Genomic DNA, 24330 nt, shown 5'->3' with positions numbered 1-24330 from the left:
GGCATTTCGCAGAAGCTCTAATTGTTTGACCTCTCTTTTTAGCTGTAGTTTGTAGCTTAGCTTTTCTGGGATTTAGTCAAAGAAATCAGACATCCTGGGGGGACATCCCATGGGACTGAAATCATCAGAGCAAAGCTGGAGTCATCTTGTCCATCCTCAGCTGTCATTTTAAGGGGATGTTATCACGAGAAGACTTTACCTAACCATGTTAACACTTGCATTCCTGGAATGTTGGGGCACCACCTCCAAAAGCAGTACAAGGTGGAAGACAGAAGGAGAGAAACCAAAATCCCTACAATTAAAACTCTGTGGCAATGACATCAGGAAAAATACAGTCTTGCTGTGTTTCTCAGAGAAGAATTAAGGCCTGGAAACAGCAATTTGGGCCAGTGCTGTTCTAATAACAATGCATGCTCACACTTATAGGATAATCTCATCTATTGTTTCTGGTTGAATTTATAATAAAGAGAGATTACCTAGGGAAAATTACTTGGTGATACTGCCTATCTGCAATTAGACATGCTCATGTTTGGAAATTGACACTATCATTTACCAACAGCAGTTCTGAGGGTAGTTTGCAGTAAAATGTTTCTCACATCTACTGTATGCAATCTTTGTCAAATGAGGCCAGGCAGAAAAATATACATGAAGTTAGTGAAATAAAAAAAATAACAAATGGTGTATTCTGTCTGCTTGCCAGCTGCTTTATATCTACTGGCACTTGCTTTTTGATTCTATATACAAAATAATCTCCTTTAAATCTGTAGTTAGAAGTATATGAAGAGACTTCAAATTTTCCAAAAGATCTCAAAACAAAAAAACCTGGTATGAGGAATAATCTAAGATTGGATTTGGAGAAATACTCAAAAATAGTAAAATATATTGGATATGTACATTATATTTTGGTCTGGAAGCTACACTGCAGTTGGAGTGGCATTGAATTTCCTGGCAACACATCCAGAATTTTCTTTTCTGGGACATACTTGGAAAAATGCAGAATAGGCCATTTGTGTGGTCACTCAGTATTTTAGATTTCCCTTGCTGAATAAAGTCTTTAATCTTTTCAATGCCCCAGTGGCTTGCAGGGTCGGTGAGAGGGTCTTCTTTGGTTAAATCAATCTGAATTCTCTGCACAGATTAGAAATTTATAGCCCTCTAGAAATCTAAGTGCATGCTGTTTAACAGGAGAATTACAATGAAAAAAAAGCCTTCAGAACTTTGCCTTTTTTTTTATTTACACACAGACAGCTGAATAGCCTTACTCACAAATTCTACATGAATCATACAGATGCATAGCATATGTACGCATAGTAGTAAATGCTAAAAAGCAAGCAGTTTAGTCCTGTGCTCCTGCAAATTTCAATGCAGGCTTCCTAAGGGGAATCCTGCAGCTTCCCTGCAGAAAAATCACAGCAACATCTTTCTAGTGAAACTAATGGCATGAGTGGAGAGGGGTATGAAAGACTATGTGACATCTGATATAGTCAGAACAACTCTTACTGTGATGCCTGTGTACCTGATGATATTTGACATGATTTTGCTGATTATATCTTGTTAGATGGATATATTTTACTCCATTTTGCAGGTGAAAAATGGAGATATAAAAAAATTCAGTGACTTATTCAATGTAAGATATCTGGGCTGAGGCTGAGGATGGCTTTGGTCCACACAGCCATGCTTTTTAACAAACCCATTCACTTAGATTAGGTTACTACTTTGAACAGTCGTATCCTGAAGCACAGAATATCAGGGGATTAAAAACTTGATACCAGCTATAGACCCTTTAGGAGCAGTGACTACAGTGCTATTTCTTCTTATAAATGCACTTGCAGGAGTAACAAGCCAGGCTTTCCAGGGCTCTGTTGCAGACAGAATGGGCACCAGGGTCATGACCTCACAATGTTTCTTGCCCCAAGCAATTGGTGGTTTTGTCTATGTCTACTATATTTCCAGACCATTGGTGTGAACAAATTAGAATTTTCCCCTCTATAGATTTCCAAAATTGCTTACTGCTTATACTTTGGCCCTTTACTATCTGCATAGTCATCTGTTTTGAACTGTTTGAAGGAGATATTTACTGTCTACTCTATTTCTGTGATCATGAAAAAACTTTGGCATGGAAGAGAATTTGAAAGATAAAATCAGATTTGAAAATAGAAAAGCTATACAACATATTTTTCTTAAGCTACTGAGATATTTGCTTGCTGCTTTTATAGAACCCATGAAGTCTGTCTTTCCTTTTTATGTAAACAAAATCACTGTCAAAATTCAAATATGCAACCTTGGCCTTCTTTTGCTAATCTTCCTCCCTTAGCTCTCCTACTTAATGAGCTGAGATGGTATTTATCAGGATGAACATGTTGTTTTGGCTTTTGAACCAGTTTTGGCCTCTCCTATCTCCCTATTCACTTCTCATTGTGGCCAGATCCTTCCCTGCTTCAGGATCTAACTTTGCCCTGATAATATAATGAAGACTTTAAGCTGTTTAATTTGCTTACCATAAAATGTTCACACTAAGTCAGTGGGACTCATTTACCATTATTTAGGTGTCTGGGGATGCTTTAGGTCTAAGAATCTGTGTGCAGTTTCTCTCTACTAACAGCTTGTAGAGCAGTACTTGAGCCAAAGCCATCCCATGAATGGATTTGCCTTTGCTCGAAGCAGGAATAACCCAGACTGTCTTCCCCAGCATATTTTTCACGTGCAGGGGGACTATTTTCATTACAGGGACTTCATCTCCTTCTACAGTACGTAAAAGTTTTGATTGGGCAGGGCCAGCTCGATTGACAGATCCCCTAATATTGACTAACCAGGTGGCTTTTCCTAAATGTGAATCCCAATGTTTGAACGTCCCAGCAACCCATTGCTCTCAGTGTAGTCTTTAACAGTCCACTCTGTTGTTCGCTTTTCCCGGAGGATGGTGCATGATAGGGGATGTGATATACGCACTCAATGCCATGCTCTTTGGCCCAGGTGTCTATGAGGTTGTTTCGGAAATGAGTCCCATTGTCTGACTCAGTTCTTTGGGGCCATTCAATTCTTAGGGCCATTCTCCCTGGCTGTGGTGTAGAGCACATTTTTTACATCTTGCCCTGCCCGGACTGGCCCGAGGGCTACTGCATGAACTATCTCCCATTTAATTTGTTCAAAGGCTTGTTGTTGCTCAGGGCCTCACTTGAAATCGTTCTTCTTCCTGGTCACATGATAGAGAGGGCTTACAATCAGACTGTAATTTGGAATATGCATTCTCCAAAAACCCACAACGCCTAAGAAAGCTTGGGTTTCCTTTTTGCTAGTTGGTGGAGACGTGGCTGTTATTTTGTTAATCACATCCATTGGGATCTGACGACATCCATCTTGCCATTTGATTCCTAAAAACTGCATCTCCTGTGCAGGTCCCTTGACCTTACTTTGTTTTATGGCCAGACCAGCTTTCAGGAGGATTTGGACTATTTTCTTCCCTTTCTCAAAAACTTCGTCTCCTGTGTTGCCCCATGCAATGATATCATCAAAGCTGCAGCTGTTCCGGAGCTTCACCCTGTTGCAGTGCAGTCTGGATCAGTCCATGGCAAATGACAGGGCTTTGTTTCCACCCTTGGGGCAGTCAATTCCAGGTGTACTGGACACCCTTCCAAGTGAAAGCAAATTGTGGCCTGCACTCTGCTGCCAAAGGGATTGAGCAAAATGAATTAGCAATATCAATTGTGGCATACCACTTGGCTGCCTTTGACTCCAGTTCATATTGAAATACGAGTCTACTGGAGCCTTATACTCCTGTGGGTCTGATGTGCCAGGCCGTCGAAACCAGAGTCCAGTAAACCCGGTTGTCCCTTTCCTCCACCTGGCTGGAGGCTGGGCCCCTCTAGCCCTGGTCATAGTATTCATTACTGACTTCTTGTAAATACAAATCAGAAGTCCCTTTATTAAGATCAGGAGTAAGATCAGACCTTCTACTCTGTCTGGGGAACTGTCCACTGGTAACAGAACCAGCAATTTTCCTGGAAGAACCCCCTTTGGTGATTGTTTTTCCTTGCAAATCACGTACCCGTGCCTCTAGGGCTGAGATAGATTTTCCATCCCACTTCCTCATGTCCTCTCCGTGGTCACACAGATAAAACCGCAGGGCAGCCCGTGGTGTGTACCTACTATATCCTCTCTCTTGAGCAGAGGAACACTTACTCCTAATAGCTGAGATACTGGTCCGTATGGGTGGGGAGTAGGACATATCCTCTTTTGAGTTGCTGGACCTCCTGGGACAGTTTCTCCACAGCCAGATGCAGGCCTGTAGGGAGGAAGAGAGACTTTCTTCATATTGCCGGAGTTAGACAGCCAATTCATCTACCATTTGTCCTTTTCCATCTTCTGTCGTCAGATCCAGAGACCTTCTCTTCCCCTTGAGGGTACTGAAGGGAAGGGAAGGGATGAAGAGAGATATCACCACCCTTGGATCCTGTGATGACGATGACAGGTGTGGCAGTCCTCCAGTGATGGGCATGCACCTGTTTCCTTGGGGGTGTGTCTTTTATACTCTAGTCCCCGCCTCTGGTTACGCCCCTTGAGGGCTTACATGGTTCTTGTCCTAGAAAGTTCTCAATCTTCTGCACAGGCGCCGGGGGCAGGGGGTGGTCACGAGGGGTCTCTCGGGTGGTCGTAAGCCCCTTCCTCAGATAAACTCTGTGTGACCTCTGGCCATACGTGGTAAGTCGTTATGTATGGTACATCAGAACACGGAACTGCACGTCCTCCAACAGGCTCTCCATGTACCGTGCTAGCCAACCCCTGCCATCGCCATGCAAACCTCAACTCACCTCACCACAATGTTTGAGACATTAACTCTTTCAGTCTCTCAGAAGTACAAATACCATATTAGTCTCTCAACCAGTAATTTTATCATATCATAAGCCAGTGTTACCCAGTACAGCAAAATTATAACCTTCATCCAGCCCACAGAGGTGATAAACAGCACAACAGGGAACACATACAGCAAGTAAGGTGTTACATGACACAACTCTGAGAACAAGCACAACTCTGAGAGCAAATAAATCAACATTGTGACAAGCAGCTATTAACCTAGTAATAAATGCTTATAACAAATTTGTTTTAACACGCTCTGGTCAGATCTGTCATTATCTCAACCCTTCAAGCCCCATGTTGGGTACCAAAAAGGACTGTTTTGGTTTAACCTGGCAGGCAGCTAAACACCACACAGCCGTTCGCTCACTCCCCACCAGTGGGATGGGGGAGAGAATTTTTAAAAAAGGTAGAACTCATGGGTTGAGATAAAGACAATTTAATAGGACAGAAAAGAAAGGGAAAATATTAATGATAAAAGAATATACAAAACAAGCGATGCACAGTGCAATTGCTCACCACCTGCTGACCGATGCCCAGCCAGTTCACAAGCAGCAGACCCCCGAGCATCAGACCCCCGGCCAGCTTTTCCCCTAGGTTATATACTGAGCATGACATCATATGGTATGGGATATCCCTTTGGTCAGTTGGGGTCAGCTGTCCCAGCTGTGTCCCCTCCCAACTTCTTGTGCATCCCCAACCTACTCGCTGGTGGGGTGGTGTGAGAAGCAGAAAAGGCCTTGACTCTGTGTAAGCACTGCTCAGCAATAACTAAAACATCCCTGTATTATCAACATTATTCTCATCCTAAATCCAAACCACAGCACTATACCAGCTACTAGAAAGAAAATTAATTCTACCCCAGCCAAAACCAGGACACCAGGATACATCCCTGAAAACAAAGGTGTCTTACCCATGCCCAGACCATTGCGATTAGCTCCCACATCTCGGAAACATAAACACACTATTCCTTTCCCTCAGCCCTAGTTAATCCTAGTTCATGATGAGTCGACTTAGCAATTTACCACAAAATCTCCAGAATTATCCAAGGGGTTTGATTATCAGCCCCATACACTCATCCCAGCCCTAGGGTTAGCAATAAGTATGAGCAGGTAATTAGTAAGGGCAGGATTTTCCCCAGAACTTTAAGATGCCATAAGTGCAGAGTAGCTAGTAGGATAAAGACAGAGATCAACGCCACCAGAGCTTACAGTAGGTTTTTCTTTTATGACAGAGACAAGTTTGGGAACTACGCTTAATCTGAGTAGGTCTTGGGAAAAGGGTTAGGAAAAGATCCAGCCATGATGGGGAGCATCCAGTGTGTTCACCTGGAGATACTTCACCTCAGCATACCTAGCGGGAGAGTTAAAAGATGAAGACTAGGTTGGAAAAAAAACAACCCTCAAGCAGGTTGCAAAGCCTGCCATTGTCATTGCCTGAGGTGCCTGTGCAGGGAGGGCTCTGCCCAGAAGGTTCTTCTGCCTCTTGTTGGATCCATGGGTTTGCATGGGCTCCTCCTGATGCAGGGACCAAAAGGAGCCCTGGGAGCCCTGGCAGCCTGGGAGCGTCGGAGGGGAACAAGGGGAGGAAGTAAGCAATTCTAGGGATTACTGCTTTCATTATTCTGAGCTGGTAGGGACCAAAGGCAGCACCTCTCCAGCCTTTTAGTCAGAAGAGGCCCACATCAGATCTGCCATGGTGATGGTCTCTTCTGACAGTTCAGGAGCACTGGGACACACTGTGCAGTAGAAATGACATGGTAGAGAAATTAGTAGTTTTTAGGCTTTGTTTTGCTTGGCAGAGATGTGTCAGCCTGCTAGGTAGGCAAGGTCCTAGATTATCGCAATGATAGGCAGGAGCTTTGGGAGGATGGATGAAATGAAGATGCAATTGTCCTTTTCCCACAGTTCATCCACCTATATAGCACTGACTTCTATCCTCTTCCAGTGTGTATCTGCAATGTCAGCATGTACCTCTGATAATGTGTTCAATTTCCAGTGGCTGTGCCTTTGAACTTCTTGCCTTCTTTTGTGTTAAGGTGATTATTGTTGCCATAGCTACAACAGCCTATGTGTTGTGAAACCTTTGAAGGACGTACCCACATGAAGCTGTGGTGTTCCCAGTCACATCCTCAATGTATCCAGAATTCCCAGGGGTGTTCCCACAGGGTTTCACAAGCTGGGCTCCTTCCCCAGGGAAGGGTAACCCTTACAAAGAAGGGATATTGGAGAGGGGGGAGAGATGGGGGGGTGCTTTTCCATAGATCCTTGGAGCTTCCCCTTCTTCCTTTCCCACTCGACACATGCTAAGGACACATCAGGAGATCCAACAGAAATCTGCATCAGCTGGGTGGTAGGCCTTCTGAATTTCCCAGAAACTTACACTATGTTCTCTGTTTTTACTAAGCAGTCTGCTTACACTACAATCAGTGCTGAGCTTAGGGCCATTTTTTCTGCCTTCTGTTGCAGCCTTGCACCTACCTTCAATGAGGCTTCTTGAGTGACAGTGACAACAAAAGCTAGTTGGAAAACTTGATTTGTCGGTGAGTTGAACAGTTTGCTGTAATGCCATTCCTGTGATGTGTGATATGGGTATGCAATGAAGAAACAGGGAAGGCTGTAAGTGAATAAGCACTCAGTCTCTGTCCCAGAAAGAAACAAACAGCTCTCAACATACTGAGTAAAAACCAATTCCTTGTGTTATCATCTCTGTCTTTATCACTCAGCTTATTTGATCCAAATCAGAACCTCTCCAGGGGTTCTACCATATGCTTGCAAAAGTACTGGGTTTTGTATTAAAAGCTATCATTCTCTGTTGGCAAAACCACGTAGTAATATAACAAGAATCTCATATGAATTTGTGAAGCTTAGAAATCATCACAGTGTAAGACACTATCACATCAATATTTATAAGCACTCAAACCACTCTTGCAAGTATGCTTCCACTCTTCTTCAACCATCTCTTTCCCCTGGAGCAAGACAGCTCTTCCCTCTGTTACATCAATCTCACAAGCTGTAAACAATGGGAATTACATTCCTTCCCCACCTCAGTAAAGGTCTTAAAGATCTACAAAGGAAAAGATTTGTATTAATGGAGGCTGTTACTACCACATGAGAATGTTGAAAGAAATTGCTTCTCATTTTTGTTGGTTCCATTCCTGTCAGAACAACAAATATTTGGCATCCCCCACAATATTGGAAAATATATCTGTACTGTAGCTAAGATCAATACAGCTTGCTTCTGAACTCCACAACCAATCTCTCTGGCTACGTACACTGATAAATAGACAGTACTGCCCCTCAGCTACACGCTATTAGCTACGCTTTTCCTTAAAGTGTCAGAAAGTAAGTGGTATACCTAGCACTATCTCAAAAACAACAAGAATGTTTTGTCATTCTGCTGGGCTAGGGACACTTGTCTGGCATCTGTATTAGTTACAAATGCTATTAGTAGCTCGTTTATCTTGGTTATTATGCTTCACACAAGTCAGCAGTAGCTTTGCAAGTATGTGTAAAAGCAACAGCAAAATGAATTTTGAATTTGAAATGTACCACTCAAAAAACAAAGCAGCTTGAAAAGAAAATAAATGGGTTTACTGCGAACAAAATAAATATACTAAGGTAACAGCACTGAGCTTAAAGTATTATAGTATGACATCAAAACCCTGAACTGTGCTTTCAAAAACCTGGTAAATATTATTTTCAGATGTTAATCTTTTAAAACTACTTTGGCATTTTTCCCACAAACAACAATGTGACTGTAATAACCAAGTTCCAGACACTGTGTTCTTTTTTTTCAGGTTAGTACAATCTTCTCAAGGCATCTAAGGCATAGTCATTAGTTTCACAATAAGACCACTGAAAAGAAATTCAGCTCACCTTCATAAAATAAGAAAAAGAGTTCAAAGATCAGAAATGTAATGGTAAGTCCTTCAAAGGACGCATATACAAGGCTGTATATACCGGTAGCTTACTGGAAACTCGGCTTTCCCTCCTTTCCCTGTTCATTCTTTGATCTCAAGCTAAACATCAGAACCTAGCTTTTAAAAAGACTTGAAGTGCCTTTCATTTTCTCTCAGCTGCCTGAGGAGCAACAACTCCCGCATCTTACATGAAAGAATTTATTTCTCCCTAAAAATAACTTTAGTTTCAAATGCCCCCTGCAAAGAGGATGAAATAGTTTATCCTCAACTCTGTGAAGACAAAAGAAGGTAATTGCATGGGTAAGCCATTACCTACAGCAGGGAAAAAGGCAGAGGAGTCATTATGGATCTAGCTGGAGCAGTAATGGAGCATTTCCTGCTTGTCACTTCTGTAAGAAAGGAGCACAGTTCAAGTGTGGCAACCTTTGGGCCCCTCACACATGGATCATTAACACTAGCCATGCTGGATGAGCTGTTATTAGATATAATCTAGCAATTCTCATCCTTCAGGTGTTTTCTGGGGGTTTTTTTCCACCCTTCCTTCCTGTAAATGCTGAGAGCACTGGGACTTTCTGCTCATTTGAACTATTAATTTTCTTTGCTCCTCAGCTAACATTGCTCAGGGTCAGGTACATAGCATAAGCTTTTGCATTCAATATGGTTAATTTAAGTTAACAGGCAAGGTCTGGAGACTAGGATACATTTCCACTGCTCACAGACGCACTTTTCTTCACTCATTCTTCTCTGTGTCATGACACAAGTCAGGTAGGGGAACACCTACAGGTAATGAACAAGCCTCCAAGCTCAAATTCAGACCAATCAACCAGCCAAGGTTCAGATCCTCAGGTGCAATAGAGCTGCTTTGTGGATTTCAGGACTGTAGATGCATGAGAGATTTCACCACTAATGTTTGCCCAGGTAAACCAAGAGAACACTATCTCTCCAGTTACTTATATTTTCCATTATATCAGCATGGCAGATTGTGCAGTGACAACAGACCCCTCCCCCACCCAAAAAAAATGCTAATGTCCAAAACATGACAGAGCTTTCCATTGCAATTTCAGATTTTTTGGTATATCTTCCTTCAAAAGGTCTCTTCACTCAGAAATCAACAGGCTTGAATGCAGAGGCTTGAGGTGGCTTGAGGTAGTGAAATTTCTTGCTTGACAGCAAACAATAAGACAGAACTCATGAACAGTTATATGACACAATTTTAAAATATTTAAAACTGAGAGAGATCCAGATTTTGTTGTGATTGATGCCACAAATATGAGGATATGCAAAATGTTTTGACATTTCTAGCTTGAGCCCCATTACACATCCCGTGTGCTTTCTCTCAGAGGTGCATTTTGGCATGAAAGGTTCTATTCCCAGCCAGGAGCCAGATGGACCACTCCATGAGCCTTCACACTGCAAATAAAGTTTGGCCCTGAAAAGACTAATGATTGTAATAGGGACGCTGTTGTAGCAACAGAGATATAATAAAACAAAGATACATGTTGGTTTTAAGCTGTGTTTTTATTAGAGGCTTAGACTGTCCTTTTACTTCCATAAGAAAAGTATTTTACATAAACAGGTAATACGGTTTAAATGTGCCAGTACTAGATTCTGTGTCTGGGAACTTGCTAAACCATTGTCTGTGTAGCAACATTGCAAAGAGCAGGCTCAAGCCTGAAAGAAAGCTCACTTCAAAACTCATGCTACATGCCCCTGGCTTGACCTTGGCCTTCTTGTAGCATGAGCCTGTAACATCTGCACCACTAAAGGAAACACAAGCTCCAGCACAAAAAACATCCCACAGTGGGAAGAACATGAAATCCCTTAGGCTCTGGATTTTGTGCCAACTGACCTACCTGGCACAATTTTGAATGTTAGCAGTAGACTAAGTGCTGGTCTATGACTGAAGAGTAGGACAGGCTGGCACCGTGGAGGAGGTGGAGGGATTAGGAGGACCACAAGAAAGCTTTAGGTAGCACCACTTGGAAGCTGATGGTGATCCATGTATCTATAGAGACCCAGCCAGGGAACTGAAGGCCTTAACTTTCTTCCCCCTACTGCAAATTGAAGACAGAGACTCCTACCCAATCTTAGAAGACTGTTGCTTGAACCTAACAAGAAAGCATCCACAAACACAAAGTATTTTCATTTTTCTGTAGCATTTCAGATTTTTTAGTTTCATCTGCAACAGATACATAGAGAGGACAGTGATAAAACACTACACTGAATGTAATTCAGCATAAGTAGTTTACTATTAACATTTAGCTTTGGTGTTCAGAAAAAACCTTTAGTATCATTATCTTTCATTTTAGCATTTATGATGAGGAATTTTTTGGCATGCAGGTCCCACATTATGAAAAGTATAATTTATAATAGCTTTTCTCAAATATAGGGAGGCAATCTTTAAAAAAAATGTTTCCAACTCACATTCATTACAACCACTTCACTGTGTTTATTTGTCTAATTTTCTTTTTGTAATGTGACCATGAAAAAATGACCAGTTGCCATGCCTTAAACAAAAGCATTCTTCATTATCATACAGGAACCCATTCAAGCAGATTATGAAGGTCTTCATTCATTACATGCAATATGTTTATGATGGATTCCATGTAGCATGGGCATATGCACAGTAGCAAATTTTCTTGATACTGGTGGCTTCAACAATCATTTTAACAACATCAGAAAACTCTTTAGAGTACTCAAATGTTTTTTTTCACTTTTAATTGCTTTAGCTTTCCCTTTCTTTTAAAAACAATGACACATGTAAAGCATAAATGTAAAGGTTTTAATGTGTCTCTCACTGCCTTTCAGTAAAGAAATCATTTGTATCACAGGGTGCTACAGCTAGTTTTAGGCCTCCATGAAAGCAACTTAATACCACTGAAGTAAATTGTGTGATCACATCAGGAGTGGATATGGTCCTTCTAGATGCAGGCTGTGGCTCTTCCAGAAACATGGGTAGCTTGTGCAAATTGGCTCCTTATTAAGCAGATAACTGTGGTGTCAGTAGCTTATATGCCTAGGCTCTCTGCAAGAAAGCTCTGCGAGGGAGGAGAAGTAAGAGGAGGGGAGGGAACCTCCTCAGCTCAGGCCACTGGAAAGCAAGACTGCAGCCGCTGTCCCAGCCTGCAGGCTGCAGTGGCCACAGTCCTTGCTACGCTTGATCCTGCCTGTTTACAAACCCTCTCTAAGCTATGCTAGCCTTGGGAGCTGAATTAGCATTTTCAACAGAGATGCTGCTGTCCCTGCAGAAGCCCAGCACTTCAGCCTTTTGATATTTGGCAGCTGATGGACCATGAGGGCTCTGGAGAGTCACAGGGATTGCTGGAAGGGCCAAATTATGGTCTACTCTGGAAAAGTAGGCAGCTTCTTTCCTACTGTTCCCTCCCCTGTCCCCCTGCCATCCCCAGGCCATTATGGTACTAATAACATGTGAGGAGAGAATTTCAAGTCAGTGATGACAGTAACATGTCAAACTTGAGTACCTGAATAATAAACACTTCTATTAAGAATTTTACATCCTGTATGCAATATCACAGGAGGGTTTGCATCATAGCATCTCCTGGATTTTGAAGAGAGAATTTGCCTCAGTGATTACTTCTGTGTTTGCCATTGGCATCTGAAAGAAATATCATTTGATTTTGCAGAGGAGAGGCAGCAGTTTCTTCTGAAGCATCATCTTGTATGGGTGCAGACCACTTGGCACTAAGTACTAAGTCTATTTTGACTGGTTTCAAACCAGTTTTTGAGGTGTAACAGGGATCCACAGATCATCGTAGGAGAAGAAAGTGGAATGAAAAGCAAACTGCTTTGCAGATATATAGAAATGCAGTCTGGTGGAGACTTGAGTGCCAGTGTGACTGAGGCTATGAACTAACCTGTCTTCAGAAAAAAGAAACAGATATCTGTTGGAGGAACGAGGAAAAGAAAACAAACCCAGAATGTGAAATAATCCTGGAAGAAAACTGAAGAAAATACTCTGAGCTAGAAAATACTGAGAGAAGAACTGCATTTTTTTCTCATTGTAGGCTTTGACAGACCCCCATTTTTCACTGTCATTTTGAAGAGGGAGGGGAAGAATTGCATGGAAGCAGTCCTGAAAAGACAAAGGCTCTTCCCTATTAAGATTTATAGTTAATCCTGAGAGACAACAATACTTTTAACTGACAAAATCAATGTAGCTGGGGGTTCTGGTGAATAAAAATGCTACCTTTCTTGGTAGTGGAACACTTCTAACTGAAACAAATATTCTCTTTTGATGAATGTAAGTTTACAAAGAAGCACCAATGGTATATGCAGAAATCTTGTTCCCTGGCTGCATGGCTGCTGCATTGGTTCCAGATATTCTTAGTACTCCTGGTGTGACAAGGTTGCTCACAAAGACTCAAACATGCCCAAGTATCCATGAAGACATAGGGGTACTGGGAGTAGTGATGTAAACATGAAGAGGAGGCTTTGTCTTTATTGCTTGTGATGGCACAGATCAAGTAACCTGGAAAAATTGGTCTTCAGTCTCCCTTCTTCCCCTCCCTTTCTTTAAAAGATTGTAAGGATTTTAGTATTCCATAAACAAACTCAGCAGTTTTAAAACTCCAACTTGATAGGTATCCTGAATACATTGCATGTTACTGTAATGGCCTCAGCAGATGAGATTTTTCCTCATGACAAGCAAAATTCAGGTGCTCCTCTGCATACTACCGTATTGATCAGCTGTCTCTGGTTTCTCTGATAACAAGTAATAGAGACTTAAGTAGGAAAGGTGGTAAGAGCCTCTTTGGGAGCTACTGCAGTGTAGTTTTCAGTCATTTTTCTCTCTCCAGTAGTCTATTTTGAGGATTTTGATAATGCTTTGCCTCCTACTTCTTCTCTTCTAATCTGCCAAGAGAATTAATAGGTGGAGCAAATACCTGGCTGTTGGATTCCTTTCTTCATTTCTGATGGGGGGAGGAAGCCCTTACCTAAAATTCACCCTGTGAGCTGAATTGTGATAAAGCTTTCACCCCTCCCAAACAAATAAAGAAAATCCCTTCTTTAATAACAGTCTTTTCCATCTGAAAATGTTAAAAACTTTTTATTTGCTCTAGCAGTGAAGGGGCTTGATCTCTGGTATAATTGATCTGGTATCCTCCACCTTTTCCTGACAATCTTTGGACACTGTGGAATGGAAATGAAGGTGAAATGTCTGATCCTGGAACTACAATTGAAGTAGGTGCTGGCAGTTGCCAGATGTGGTAAAACTACACCTGCCTTTTAATAGGGGTAGTGCCTAGTAATCTTTTCTCAATATCTTATCTACAGGTGTTCTTAATTGTGTATCTATTGTCAGCACTATTACATGGCAGTGAATTTGGGCACACTTTTCTTCCAGCCACTTAGGAAAACGCCAGTGCTTATTTAGGAGGCTTATCTTGCCACAATGAGGAAAGCATGGTGAGATAAGAGTGGAACAGCATCTTTTAAATCTATCCACACTGGGCTTCATTTCACAATTCAGTGATAAGGAGCAGTGTAACAGGATGGTAAACCCTGTAAAACAAGGCTCCTGGGATGTTGGCTTTCCAGTTTAGGTTTCCAGTCTTTAAAGTGGGAAGGCAAGTTTCAAGCTGGTAAGATCCATCCCAAAACCATGCACAGTCCCTCCCCTGCAACGTCTGAATGAGTGGACAAACACCACTTGAGAAGAGGGAGCTTCCGAGAACGCATTCCTCTCAGGTGGCTTTGATTGCTGAACAGTTCAAATACGGGACTGCCTAGTACAGTATTTTTATTACTGTCTCCAAAACCAACAACTTCAACTTATTTTTTTGCTCTGCACTTCCCTTACACTTAAGAAGACTTCCAGGGCATGGATAGGCAATATGTGTATATACAAAGCAAAGCAAATAATACTATCAGGCAAAGAGTAGAACAGCTTCCTGGGCCACTGGACACTGTGTGCTTCGGCAGCTAACTGCAGCCCTTCATTAGGCATAAACAGCATTAAAATTGCAGACAGAAGGCTAAAATTGTTGAAGAATATAATAGCCTAAAAAAGTAGTCCTTAACAATTTTTTTGCATGATTTTCAGAAGTGTAGATACAAGAGGTTATTTGAAACCTGCATTGTGAGCTATATGACTTCTAGTTATGATGAATCATTTCTATGGGTTGTTGTGGTTTTTATAAACATACTGTTTCTGTCACTTTCAAACTAATACTAATATTTAATAATTGTATCTGCTTGTAGCCCGCAGTAAATGTTAGGTAATTTGTTTGTTTAACCCTCTTCCGTTAGAGCTGTGTAAATCTTATTATCTTGTGTATGCCTTGAACTAAAATAAGTATAGACAGTTAACACCATGGCACAGTCAACATGCAATAGCTAGTTAAAACTGTGACAGCACGACATTGTATTTCAGTCCTTCTAGATGCATCGTTTGGAATAACTTGCTGTAAAATCCACTGAAGATCTCTCCAAGGAAGAAAAAAAAAAACAACAAAAAAACCACAACTGGAGAATTTCTACTTAGAAAAATGTAGAGACAGAAAAAAGGTATCTCGTGTTTTTCAAACAAAACTAGCACCTCTTGGAACTTCTGGCTTTAAGCCCCAGGTTGAATTTGAGACAAATGATTGTGTTCGCTAAACAGTCACTCTACCTAGGTGAACGTCTGCATCCAGCGTGCTTGTCCTACTTAAAAATGTCAGTTAGAAAGAAGATGTATGATTAGCCTACCCTGTTTATATTTCACCATTAAAGGCACAAAAGGAACATGCGTTAATCACTGACCTGATACAAAGTCTGGCATTGCATCCTGAAAGAGAAAATCATTATTTTAATTGGAACTAATGGCTTGTGGCCATGATAACTCATGGTGAGGCACAATATTAATGTCACTTTGTCTGGTGACAGAATATCTTATGCCCACTTACTCACAGTCTGCCACAGTGTCAGCTGATGCAAATTGACACTGTCTTCAGGCCAGATCTACAAAAAAGGCTTTGTTGCCTTTCATGCCTAAAAGAGAGATTTGAAGTTTTTTTACCCAATGTCACCTGAAAGTGACAAATCCAAGTACAAGCTGGGACTACTCGTGTCAGTGCTTAATCAGGAGCCAGTAATTAACTCCATGCATTTATTCCTCTTCTGTATTCTATACCAAGTGTATTCATGTTAGTATCAAGAATAAGTAGATGGATGTTTCACCCAGGAAAATGTATATCAAAGCATGAAAAGGGAGGAAGAGAATTTTACTCCTGCTAGTGAGTTAAGTGCAATAGGTGATGTTGTCTAATAAAATAACAGCAGCATATCCAAACAGAGAAAATACTGATTTTACTTGCAGATATGTAAAGATTATCTTCTGAAAAATGCAGAAGTTGTTGGCTCTTATGGACTGTTTTTTTGTTGTTTGTGGAATTTGCGGAATTCTAAAACAGAGGTTATTTTAACCTTTTACAGCTATCATGGTTTATTATGCCAAGAATTTGTATCTGAACTGACATCTGAACTGGAATCTTTATTATAATCTTTTTCCTCTTGAGACAGAAGAGGGTGGTGGATGTTGTAAGCATTTATTTTCCAGTCTTGATCAGAGGAGTTGAGGATGTGAGGAATAATGTCTCCATGCCATAGCAAAAAAATCCATGATTAGTGATGCTGGGTTTGACCTAAAGCCCTTCAGAGCCATCACTGATTCCTCCTACAAATTCCTCCTACAAATTCCTCCTACATCAATTCAGGCTTCAAGATCAGAGCACCCAAATCATAACGGTACAGTACAACTAGGGTCTTTGGACTAGTGGATTGATCAGTTTTCTCCCAAAAGCTGCTTCGACTCCTGCAAGTTTTTGGTTTTTTTTAACAAGTCTGAGAGCTAGATCATAGGCCTAAGATTAATCAATTAAAATTAAATTCACTGTTCTATGGGACATTTTTGTACTTAGGTGCAACTCTCAGCAACTAAATTGCACAATTAGTGTATTCATCTTAAAATGTAAAAGTTTTCTTCAGTTCTTCAGTTTCTTACCTAAGCAGTTGCCAAATGCTGTTATGCATGTAAAGATACCCAAAGAATGCAAGACTTCTGAGCCATATCACAGTCTAGATATTTGATCACTAGTGAGCCATAAAAGGTTAATTTCTCAGGTAGTACATAATAAACTTAATCAACTTTTATTGATATCATAACTTCAAACTCATCAGCTCCTGTTGACATCATACCGTAAACCGGCACTTTCATATCTCAGCATAAATCCCAGCGATGTCTAACTTTTTTCTTCAACCTTTTCTATTGACACTTTGAAGTAAATGATCTGTGTCTCATCATAATCTACTATATCATAATCTTCTGCATGTGCACTGGTCAGTGTCAAATTAATCATTACAATTGTTTTTGCTTCACATTTTTCTTTTTTTATTTAAAACTAGAATGGCAGTATTTCTCACGTCTCTTGCAAACAACATTTCCGTATACTCCATTTAGGATGCTTCCCGACTGAAACCCATTTTTTCCTCTTCCTGTTCTGTGAAATCAAATGGTTGTATTTGAAACACATGTGACCAATTATTCCAATAGGAAATGAGAATCATATTTAAGCTAGTGCAATAATCCAAAATTTCTGCGAACCTAGTCCAAAGTGTTCTTCCTTTTTTTAATCTTGAAAACAAAAAGTGCATCTTAGATTGATCTTCCAGTATTGAACCATGACATGCAAAATCCAGTCTTTGGCTCAAAGGACACCCTGAGTTCAGTGAGGCTTGGGTTCTTATTTAAAGATTGTCATTTCCTGGAACCCCTTAAGCTTTGAGTATTCCCAAATAACACCTTTTCATAGTAGCTGTCCAGCCTATTATTCTTAGCACTTCCTGTTCCCAGGTGTCTTACAAAGAATTTGCTTCTGAAACTGGATCTCCTTGCTCTTACCCCATTAGTGCCTTGAACAGTCATATATATCACCCTGGAATATGACCAGGGGTAGTGGGAGAAGAAATTCAGTATATCAACTTCACACAGTAGTCTGAAAAATGACTCTGAAGACTGTTTGCAGGAGAAATTACAATAGATCTTGTAAATATTTCTCTAGTGTATAATTCCCTGCTTAGGCAAGTTTTCACTTTGGATCGAATTGTGGTCCATGAGAGGGCATTATTACTAAACAAAAAATAAACCTTAAGAAATTATGATGCTTTGTGAAATAGTAGAGGCATGGGGGAAGTTATTGACTATTCTAAAACGAATGCAGGAACAGTCTGTGTTATATTCATTCACCTTCCCAGGGATCATTGTTGGATGACAGCTTTGCTAACAGGGCATTTCTAGGCAGAGGCATGGTCTGCCCTAATAGAGCCATTATGAAAATAAATGATTCTCTTTATCCCCTCTCAACTGAAATAAGGGCTTACAAAGCTGTATTTTGAGATAGTCTGCAGTGGTACATATGGTCACCTCCTTGATTTGTTTCAAAGACAAATAACTCTGAGAAGTTCCATTTAAAAAGTAATAAAGATCATACTAGGCTTAAATCTAGGGTATGCGAAGATAACTGTTTTAAAGAAAAAAGATGAGAGAAGGTTTTTTTTTCTGTCCTCTTTTATAATTAAATACATTAGGTTGAAGTCTGATTTTTATGAAAGCTTGAAAATACCACCATGTTCCTTAGGAGTCTTATTCATTTTCTTAGAAAGTAGAAGGCAAGCACATGATTCTGAGAGTTGTGAAAGTCCATCTATGCTTAATTTTGATGACTGTTAAAAAAGCAGAATTGGAGAGATTATTCCTATGGAAAAGGTTCATTCACAAACACATGTCCTTTTTATCTGCTTTATATACTACAATTCACATATGTTTCCTTTTTTTGTGTGCTGACTAGCAATCATAGCTGTACCTCTGGGGGTCCAAAAGACAGCCTTTAAAATTATAAAAGCTTTTAAGAAAGCCTTTCATGCCGATAAATATTGAAATGCTTGTAGCCCTAAACTGCTCAATTATTTCTTAGTTATCTGCCATTCAGCCATGGCCCTTGTATGTGTAGGTGTATTGTCTGTACATCCTGCAGCTGCTTTTCAGCCTCGAACTGAGAGAGCTGGACAACCTTACTCATTAACACATCAAAAATGTATATTCCCTGCTGTGGAGAGAGGGCAACTGCTGTGGGGGCTGTCTAAAAATGCATGCTGTTATAAGATGTGTATTAGCACTCCCGCTTTCTAAACATATTCTGATGAATGTTGGAGAAATAACAGAACATAAATACAGCACACTAGTCCTAATTGGAAAGATGATTGATCTAGTCAAAAGTCAGGAAGGATTCTAAAGAAGGAATCCACAAACCTATTAATATGAAATATTATTTAATTCACTCTTAAACATTACTTAATTTACCATTTAATTAACTAGTGAATGGAAGGGGGACCTAACTGTTGGGAACAGATATAAGATGTTGGCATGAAGATGACAAAGATGCCAATGAATTTGGGGGAAAATGTCCTATCACAGATTTGACCAGTACTCTTATGTCAAGTTAGAGAAGACTTTACAAGTGGAAATTTCACACTTGCTTCAGTTCAATCAATGGCTAAGTATCTTGACAAGATACAAAAAGAAGGACAGTGGTATGCTATTTCAAGAGCACTGTATAGCAAAATGGTCATACCAGCTAGATTTCCAGTTGAAAAGTTTGAAAAGAGGAGATCTGGGTGTGTCAGCAGCAAACCCGATGATGCCCAAACCTGCCAATTCCTTATAACAAAATCTTAAATGCAAAAATGCAGCTTTAGGACACTGAAGAAGCAAGTGCTGTCTCCAATAAGATGCTCTTGTAAAACAAAGTAACTTTCTGATCTTAAACTTTTAATTCCATTCATATGTTTTGACAATCTGTAGATAGAAATTAAGAAACTTTACCATTGTTATCCTGGACCTCTAAGCTGTCCTAATGATTTGGCATCCTAATCAAGACTCCCATCCATATGTTAAGTAGTTCTTGCTCTTCCAATTCACTGAGTTATATACAAAGAAATGGTACCTCTGCAGAAACATAAACCAGAGAAGATAAGTAACTAATTCCCATAGAACAGCATAACATTTTTAAAACCAATGAGATTGTTATGAGGAGAGTAAAAATCTAATTGGTCCTACACATGGAAGGTAATTCAAAACTTGGATCATTCCTATACCCTTTATCTGTTTTCCTTCTAGTTTTACCAATCCTTTTTTTTTTAGAAGGAGAGCAAAGCAGATAAAGACCAGAAATACATGCAGTTATCAGGATGATGTATCTTAGACCTTTGTACCCAATCAACTCCTAGCAGCAGAACAATGTTTTAATTGTTCCTCTTCCTTTCCTAGTTCTGAACAGTTTGGTTTGTTGGGGTTTAATGCTACTGAGCATTAAACCACCTCTTTATTTTTGTAACTGGAATGGTTATAGTCAGCTCAGAGTCTGCCCCCTTCTTTGTTGGAATAGATTATTTAATTCAGTCGATTGAACCATATGGTAACAATTTCAAGATGCTGTGACTTTATTTCTTAGAAAGAGGTTTAGCCTCTTCGTCTTTGAGCCTGCAACACACAGCAATATCCAAACAGGGGTTACTATCCCAGCAGTGCAGATCAGGTAAAATTCCTTTCCATAAACAAACACAAAGAGAAATGGGAAGTGAACAATGTGAATTCACTTACAAATGTTCTCAGCACTTCACAGTAGAGAAACTGGGCCATCATCAGGATATGTAGCCTGCAACAGCATTCTCTTCTCTATTGTAAAACAACAGAGCACTAGCACCTTGTTTGTCACTTGCAACATCTTGATTATTCAACAAAAACATTCATTAAAACACATGGAGAAGAAATCACAAATGCCCCAAAATAAGAATACCAATTAGAAGACAAATTAGCTGAAAGCATTTTGGTGGTGCACATAAGGAGCCAGAGCAAATAGTCCACAATTAAAGAAAATGCAAATCAGTCTGAATTTGCAGAATTATCATATTAATATAACTTTTTGAACCACACCAAAGTACACAGCTTGGAGAAATGTAACTGAATTTATTTTGGGTTGTTTAGACATACTTTAGCTGCTTACTGTGCTTTCTGACTATAAGGAAGAAAAGGGAGGGAGACTGCCCAACATTGATGCCCATTTAAAACTTCCTCAGTAGATAAAAATTATTGCTCTGGGCTATAAAAGCTGGCTTTAGGATAATAAAAAGATTAGCTATGGAAATGCAGGAAGCCATAGAATTTTCTCTGCATGGTAAACTACATTTTACTGAACCAAGGGTTTTGATATAGGATTTCTGATACTGAAGGAAAAATAAAGCAAATCATTAATCTGATTGTTCTCAGCTAAACTTAATTAAAAGTTGAACACTTCTTTTATCAATTTCTTATTTCTTTCACCCACCTCTTAAAGAAATGTTATTCTTGGGCTTAGAGTAAAATAAGAAAGTTTCATATAATGTTAAAGACTTTGCCATCACCAAAGATAATGTTTTCTTTGCCTAAGGGGAAAATTGAATGAATTGTAAGTAATACAAAACATTCTTTCTAATTTCTTTTTTCCCTTCTCCGTGGCATTTCTTTAACTGTCATCAGATGTTGTTTTAGTCTTATGGAGCTGCAATTCAGAACAGGAGCTCTTTTAACCCCCAGTTTTCCCTGGAAAGGTCCTCTTTTACTGAAACATTCTTTACATTTGATGTGTTCCTCAAGACTTTCAGTTTTATTATCAGCCTGGGAAAGATAAATAAAGAAATAAATACATACATACATACATACATAACCTCGTTTCTGGTGCTTGCAAAGTTTCTGCTTCAACCGTGCCAAGATTATCAATATCCATCAGTTAGAGTGGAGATTTTTCAAAAAAATGGCTTTCAAATGTACTCTAATTTGCTCAAACTAAAATATACATTTCACGTGAAATTAATAAATCAGGGTGATTGAAGAATATCATGAATAAAATAACAAAGGAAATCAAACAGGCATGTCATGAAATGCAAACATGTCTCCAGTTCAAATACTGCTGTTCTAATATTTCATGACAATGTACCCTTACTTATTTCCTACTATGAGAAAATGAAGCTGCTGCCAGTAAGACTTTTTCTAAATTTAAACAGAATTCTTATTTTTCTTCCCCAGAATTTAAAGGAAGGAGTACAGTTACCCAGTGTCCTGGTTTCGGTTAGGATAGAGTTAATTTTCTTCCTAGTAGCTGGTATAGTGCTGTATTTTGGATTTTAGTATGAGAATAATATTGATAACACGCTGATGTTTTAGGTGTTGCTAAGTGGTGTTTACACTGGTCAAGGACTTTCCAGCTTCCCATGCTCTGCCAGGTTCACAAGAAGCTGGGAGGGGACACAGCCAGGACAGTTGATCCAAACTGACCAAAGGGCTATTCCATGCCATATGACATCATGCTCAGTATATAAAGCTGGGGAAGAAGAAGGAACGGGGGGGACATTCGGAGTGATGGCATTTGTCTTCCCAAGTAACCATTACACGTGACGGAGCCCTGCTTTCCTGGAGATGGCTGAACACCTGCCTGCCCATGGGAAGCAGTGAATGAATTCCTTGCTTTGCTTTGCTTGCGTGCACGGCTTTTGTTGTACTTATTAAACTGTCTTTAACTCAACCCACGAATTTTCTTACTTTTACTCCCCTGATTCACTCCCCCATCCCATTGTGGGGGGACAGAGCGAGTGCCTGTGTGGTGCTCAGTTGCCCGCTGGTGTTAAACCACGACACCCTGTCACTGAACTTATACAAGCCCTCTTGCCAGAAACAGAGGAGTGCTAAAGGTTTCAATACCAGCATGTGAAAATAGTAGGCTGATTGCCCACCTCTTCTGCTTTCTAAATCTTGTTCCTTTCTTTTTCTCATTGCAAAATAGAACCCTCTAAATCCACTGACGCAGGTCTGCAGCATTTCAGGCCCCATGCATACTTCTTTATAAGGTTCTAGAGGAAAGAGACTCTGAGGGAAACCTGTGCAAAAAGCAAATAGATATCAAATCATAGAATTCCCAGAAGCTGCAACCAGCAAAACATGCTCAGAAAACAGGTGGCATGTACAAAATTGCTTTTTCTCATGGTGGGACACCAAGACTTTCTATGGATGTCTATATCTGCTGGAAAAAGAGTCAATGCCACGGTTCTGTAGTCCCAAATTTGTGAGACAAGCATGAGCCTATGGAAGATGTTAGATACCGTTTGTGGCCAGTGAATATATGTTTTCTTTGCCTTTGGAGAAATGTAAGCAAGCCAGAAGAGAAACTCATATCTACTGCATCCAAGCAGAGAGGAGGTCAAGTGGATCTAAACATAATTTAACTACTGCTTTTCTGTCTTTTCCTCTGTCAAGCAGTAGAGCACAAGCTCCTATTTAGCTTTGAAGGTTCACCCAGGCTTTGGGTATTTGACTTGTTCTCTTGAAAAAAAGCATATGATATTACAAGGGTGAGAGATTTAGGAAGTCAGGGATTGAATTCTTGTTCTCTTAAGCTGTCAGTTTCCCTGAAGGAAATTAAGGAAATATTGGTACTGTCTCAACAAACTAGTTAAGACCCTGCAGTGGGTTGACAAAGTCCTTAACACATGCAGCCCTTTCAATACACTGTGCAGTCATCAATATATGGGGAGGGATGGAGGAAATGGCAGCAAACTGTCAGCAATAGTAACACTTACTAGAGCTCTGACTTCTAGGAACAGCTAAAAATGGAGGAGTCTGGGAAACAGCAACAGTGATGAAAAGGCTTTGAGTGAAAACTTCTAACATACTGTAACAATTTAATGCAACTATAAGCAGAAAATAACATTTTTCTCACTCACCAAAGTAACACCTCTCTTTGTCAATGGAATAGTTGATAAATCAGTTAAAATAAAATGTAAATTGAGTTTTCCATCTGGCCATGGTGACACCCAATAATTCAAGCCAAATAATGTGTTGCCTTTAAGGAAATCATTGTACTAAACAAAACTGTACACCCTATTTTTTTTATTTTCCTCATAACTCAGTTTAAAACTCAAGATAATGACTAGCTTTATAGAACAAAGCTGAAGGAAAGTACGTTTTTAAGCAAACTCCTTCCACCTTTGTTTTAGACTCTTTGTGAAAGGCATGTGGTTATATTCTTCTCAGTTTAGCCAATGATAAAGAAATTAAATCAAGTAAAAGTAAATGTGTCTTTTTAGATAAAGCCATGATTCTTTCATTTAGCAATCACCATTGTTATCCAATTCTAAAATGATTCCTGAGCTAAATGGATTTATGCAAACCTAACATCATCTTGCACTAGCTTTTTTCCTGGTTTTTTTTGGTAAGCATCTAGTTTTTTTAAATTTGGTAAAGTCCACATGAACTTTCCTTTATATTTGTCACTCTTACCTCAGTAGTCAGTGAAATTTTCTTCAGCCACACTTTGATGGACAAGGCAATCCACTTTGTCGTCTAACCCTTATATCAAAGCGACAGAAGATTCTGCAGTTTAACACCTGGAGAAATTTTCATTACTTCTACAAGATTTAGATAACACTTCTATTAACAATGCTTAGATCAATGTTTCAAAACATACAGT

This window comes from Ciconia boyciana, chromosome 2 (assembly GCF_034638445.1).
Source record: "Ciconia boyciana chromosome 2, ASM3463844v1, whole genome shotgun sequence".
Classification (NCBI taxonomy): Eukaryota; Metazoa; Chordata; class Aves; order Ciconiiformes; family Ciconiidae; genus Ciconia; species Ciconia boyciana.
The sequence above is the reverse complement of the archived record's forward strand: the minus strand, read 5'-3'. Positions refer to the sequence as shown.